Here is a 6,118-nt window from a genome sequence, read left to right on the forward strand (position 1 = left end):
AGACAAGATACTGAGTCAAGAGTCTTTTTTTCAGATGAGTCCTTGAGTATTGTTTAGGATATGGAAGGCAAAGCAATTGCCTTGCTTATTTGGGTTGCTAGGAGTTATATAGACAGTGTGAGCAATGATATGTAATAACATGTTAGGTGTAGATGGCATCTATTTTTGTCTGTATTATGTATGGGCTCTTGCACCATTCTGTTCCTAAGCACTTCTTGTGGAAGAATGTCTGATATTGACATACTTATGTATCATTGCTCTCGGTCAACTTATTGAAAGATTTTTGTTTGCTTGTTTTGATGTTTTTAACTTGGTTCCACCTTTTAGTAGATTTTCAGAGTGGTGTATGTAACTGGGTAAAAATGGTTATGATAAATGAGTTTGGAGCCACCTCCCTTGCTTCAGTTTATGCAGGTCTGTCAAAATTAAAGAATTCTGGCATACTCGCAAAACAGATTATACACTACTGTGACTAAGTACTACTTCCTTTGCAGAGTTCAGTAACAATTAAATAATGACGTAACAAGAAATTGAAGCGACAATAACTTATCAAATGGAAGATTAATAAAAACACAGTTACAGTTGTATATGGACACTTTCAGTGAATGCTAGTTTTCATGAATATTAGCCTGTTTCATGTGGGTAGACGCTGCAAGGCGACGAAACTACAAGTTAAGATATATATTGTGGTTATCGTACTCATTACAGATTGTACACTCCTGCTTATGCTGAGAATAAAGCACGCATCTAAGTGTCCTTCCTGACTCAAGACAGGTGCAAGTTTAACACATTTATTTATTTCATATTAACTATAAAACACAGCTAGGCTAAGACAGCTAACCTAGCTCACAGCCAGCATGTGAGTAAACGCTCCAATTAACTTGTACCTCATGGAACACACATGACTTACAGATTGAACACAGTGAAAACAAATGAAATAAGTGACTCACCTGCAAGGAGTTCAGCAACCACATTAACCTAAGTTACTGAGTAGCCAGCTAGTTGCCAACAGACTAGGGTTCAGTTCAGACTGAGTGTATAGGCTATGCCCGCCATCTGAACTGCAATTTGCCATATTTTTAAAACTTAGCAGCGATTTCAAACTTTCTAAATGTTTTGGATATCAGTTTCAGAAGTAGTTTATAGGTTTTTCCATTTAAGTATTGTGGTGGAAATCTGAATAAACAGCAAGTCAGACGTGATTAAAAGAGTAATTTAATAAAGAAAATAGACAAAACACAGCTATGTGAGAACTAATGCTCTGAAGCAAAAGCTCTAAAGGGGTAGACTGGCTCTGCTCCTTATACCTAAACTTCACCCCCAAAGAGGGATGCTCTGTATCCCTGTTTACCCATTCCCTGCTCCTTATGGCGATGAACATTCCTGCAGTACCAGAGCACTCCAAAGGACAGACACCATTTGCAAGACAAGAAAAGCCTAATCCCTCTTTACGACACCTGCAGGTCCCGAAGCAACATTTCAACAGTCGTTTTGTTAACACAATATACAGAGACAGAGTGTGCAGACTAAACTATTCATAGAGGATTATATAATAAAAGGATTAACATGATTATATATGAATCATTACATATGAATCACACAATAATACATGATCGAATAATATTTTCCATCACAGTATAAATAAACAAGGACTTGTATGACTGGAAGTAACTGCCCAGGGCTTTGGACAGATGGCAGCCAAAGAGACAGGTTTTCATATAGAAAAGTGCAAGGAAGTGAAGTGTGTTAGGGCAAACAATGATTCCATAAATTCTGGAATAAGATAGCATCTCATGTTAACATATTTACAAACAGTCATGTCAAAAAGTACATCTTGTTGATATCTATGGTTTTACATAAAAGGGTCCTACACAAAAATCTGGTCCTTAACAGATTTCAAAATTAAATAAATACAACCTCAGATGAACACATTCCACAATGTCATTTTAACAAAAATGAAGCCAAAAATGGAGAAGCCTTGTGTGAAACATCAAAATACACCCCATGAATAAATAGCTTATAGAGCCACCTTTAGCTGTAATAAACTAATCATTTTCTGTATGACCATCAGACTTGCATTGTTCTTGAGGAATTTTGGCCCATTCTTCTTTACAATGTTGCTTCAGCTCATTGAGGTCTGGACTTCTACAGTTGTTCAAAGTTGACTCAATGACTGCATGGTGCCCAGATTCTGTGGCTGCAAAACAAGCCCATATCATTATCACCCCCTACTACCATGCTTGACAGTATGAGGTATTTTTACTGATATGCTGCATTTGGCCTTCACCAAATGTCACCCTGTGAATTATGGCTGAACACCACCACTTTAAGCTCATATGTCCAAAGGACATTGTTCTAAGTCTGGTTTGTTTAGAGGCAAATTTTGCAAACTTAAGCAAAACTGCCATGTTCTTTTAGGAAACAGAGGCTTTGTCCTGTCAATCCTTCCAAACAAGGCATACTTGTTCAGTCTTTAACTGTACTGTCATGAACCTGAACATTAAGATGCTAAATGAGGCCTGTAGAGTTTGAAACATGGCTTTTTATTTTTTATTTTTATTATTTTTTTTTTTTTAAAGTTTCTTAGCAGTGCATGGTCTGACCTTGGTCCAAACATGCTGGGATGTCCACTCACTGGGATGTCCTTATAAATCTCACTAGATTGATGGGCAGAAACAACTGTTTCTCTAAGATTACCAGTGTCATTCCTCCTTGCTATTATGTTAACACAGCTTCAAGGTCCACACCAGCAAATTGACAAAACTTCAGCTTTTATAGATGTGATCAGTCCCTGATGATCAATTAACGGCATTTGATTAGCAGCACCCAACTGTTACTTAACCTCTTAATTCCCATGGAAGCAGCACATGGCAAACTAAGACATAACTGAGTGGTTTTGGACGAATATTCTGTCCCCACACACACTCACAGCAGCACATGCCAAACTAATATTTCAAATTATACCCAACCAAGTTTTGGACAGAGAAATAGTGCCAAATTGCTGAAAGGTTTCCCCACGCACACTCATGTAGCAGAATGTGAAACTAAAATTTCAAGTTATACACCCAGTCGCGATATTTACAGCAAATGTGTTCCGTGCGTTTGGCATGTTCCCATTAAATTAATATTTAGCCCAGTATTTTTTCTTTGTGATAAACAAGCTATTTGATATTTAAAAAGACGTGGTTGAGTTGATTGCCATATTGAAAGCGCCCGATAATGCATTGCTTCACAACTTCGGCACAGAGTACAGCACAGTGAGCTTATCAGTCACTTGCCAATTTCAAGCGGTTGTTTGAGCAGTCGGGGAGGGTGGATTTTGAACGTGAATTGTAAATCCAGGTTTCCACATGGTGCTGGCGGCCGTTAACCTGTAGAAACCGTTCATTATACATTTTTTACATTCTATATTGAAAATAAAATTGACACCAGGAGACCGTGTCTATTTTTACTGAATAATTTGCTTTAGAATGAGAAGCATTTTCTGGCTATGTCCACTTACGTTATGACGCATGAGACAAGCGGTTTTATCCTATGGCCGGGAAGGCGTATCGTGCTGCAACTACACATTTATCAAAATGGCTGATGCGCTACATTTCAAAGACACTGCAAATTCCTGAATGCTACACAAATTCAGAACACTTTTCAAAATGATTACCAAAAGGTTGTGTCATTGGTATTATGGTACAGAATGAACTGGCCGATTCGTGCTTCGCACTCGTGTTTATTGCTACCGTTAGGTTGTAAACAATGCAGACTTGAAGAACGTTGATGAAACAAGAGCCCATTTAACACAAGTATAAAGCTGACCCTGCCAGTAAATAACTAGGCCATCATTAGCTAGCTGTATTCAGTGTTACTAGTTTACAATCCAGTTCAACCTTATGAGATACTACAGCTGTCTATATACCTAGCTACATAGAGTGTTATTGAGTTCAAATAATATTTTGTATGCATGTAAAAACACTTCAGATAAGACAGTAATTAGCAGACCTGCTGAACCGTCAAACGAACAAAAACATGCCTATTCTGTAAATTAGTAACATACTCTGAATGTAGCTAGCTGTCCAACCCAACTAGGTATCAATACTTAAGACTAGGTATTAAGTCACGTTAAATAGGATTTTTAATCAGTGTTCTTTAAGGCAGCGTTCTGTAGAAAATAGCAACAGTAAATATGCAAGAATGCAGAGCATGGACAGGCCAGCTGTTCATTCAGTATAAGCCTTACCAATATAACAATAAAACTATATTTACGATTACTACAGTTATCAGTTACTCGGTTTCACAGTGTTTCGGAACTAGAAGAGAGACCCGTGAAGCACGTGGAGGAGATGCGAATCTTGCCTGTTTATTCACTGCGTGATATAGGCCCGCTTTTGTAATCTTGTAGAACGTTTATACATGAACTGTAGAAAACGTCCAAAGCTCTTTGATACGTTACTTGGGAGGACAAAAGAGCTAGGTCCAGTAGGCTTTGTCGTGTAAAGCACAAAAAAACAAACAAAACCATCTTCTGCGTGGTATACATGCACACGCATTCTACGTAAACGCAATTTAAAAGGTACAGTACACAAATTATTGACCGTTACACGTGGCAAGCGGTTTTAACATTTACTGAGAACAGACTTACATTACAGATATCTGAAAATAGAAAGCGGACTACTCTAAGCAGTGAAGATTCTAACGAGAGCATCAAGAGCACCAGGTCTGCAGACATTGGTATTATGCTAGCACCATGAAAGAAGCTTGCTAGCGACCAGAAGTTCCGCAAATGCTTGGGGCCCCCAGGCCAATGACCAGTTGACAAACTTTAAACGACAGCAGTGGCAATGTGCAAGGTTTGCAATGACACCGAGACCTGGATCCCCTAAAGAGCCTCGTGATTTTTGCCTAGGGGCCAAACAGACTGTAGAATCTCTACTGCTTGCGATAGCGGGTAGGATAATCGGAGTTGATGGTAAGTTAAACAGTGCAACAGGTACCGCATTGGACCTGCTTTAAAAAGCAACACCACCAGTACCAGGGCAAACAAGTTTATTAATATAGTCTAAACACCATAAAACTCAAAACACAGTGGAAAAACTGGTTCTGAGTTCAGGCACAAAAGAGCGTCACTAACATTTAACGTGGTTACCATCATACATCTGTAAAAATCACTTCGTCAGTACAGTCTGATAACTCATATTTCCACACCACACCTAATAAAACCCCACATCACAAAAACCAAAAACAAGACTCAAAGTAAACACTCCTAGAAGGATCAAAAACGTGACTCAACCCCCTGCACACAAGATACAACACAGATTATTCCACATCATAAACGAGGCAGAAAACCAACATTAAAAACATCTTTAAATATCACCTTACGCCATATTCCATATTTACCGAAATTGCGCTTACCGACTTAAAATGTTTTTACTTTTCCCACCGCTCTCCTTTCATTCAGAACGCAACCTACTCCGCTGCAATTCTGCCATTTTCTGTTGTCTGTTCGCACCTACTAGAAAACTTTCCAAAGTCCACTCACCTTTTAGCCTCTACCATCTTTATACCGCTCAGTTCGTCGCACTTAAATTAAATACTTGCGCTCATAACGAACGGGGTTTCCCCCTCCTTAATTACACGGGTTCTGTGCATGCGCCTTTCCCTCAGTCGATCACAACCCTATTCCGTTTTCACAATATCACATAAACAACGTACGAAAAACAAGTCCTATGTGTCTGTGTTGGAAAATATTAAAGGTGGCTTACAAGCAGGCGGTTCTTGTGCGTGCTATGAAATATAATTTCAGACAGCTAGATGGGCAGATCTTGACATGACTATTTCAACAGCTCAATGGAGACAAAACACATTCTTAAGTATTGAAAAATTGAATGGCGCATCATTACAGTAAAACAATTCAGGCACAAAACAGAGCTTGTCTAGATCAACAACAAAAACATGCATCAGCTCAAATCAGTTGGATCCAATTAAATTACCAAACAGATATTATGAATTTGAATTGTGAAGTCATCCCTTAGCATATCGGTCGAAACGGTGCAAAATGAAAGCTCTATCAAGGCAATAAAAGGACTAGCTGGTGTTACACCCTTTTTCCATAATGCATTCTGAGATA

The 6,118-nt window shown here is 38.7% G+C and overlaps 1 long non-coding RNA gene across 1 annotated transcript; it reads right to left on the reverse strand.

Annotated features, from left to right (window-relative positions):
- Positions 1–1,199: 1,199 nt before the first annotated feature.
- LOC145651666 (uncharacterized) lies at positions 1,200–5,536 on the reverse strand. The gene is made up of 2 exons (XR_014117472.1): positions 5,404–5,536; positions 1,200–2,197 (listed from the first exon to the last, which is right to left on the reverse strand). It is a non-coding gene; the product is annotated as an uncharacterized LOC145651666 (long non-coding RNA).
- Positions 5,537–6,118: the final 582 nt, after the last annotated feature.

Source organism: Electrophorus electricus, chromosome 16 (assembly GCF_041902795.1).
Source record: "Electrophorus electricus isolate QZ-2024a chromosome 16, ASM4190279v1, whole genome shotgun sequence".
NCBI classification, from domain to species: Eukaryota; Metazoa; Chordata; class Actinopteri; order Gymnotiformes; family Gymnotidae; genus Electrophorus; species Electrophorus electricus.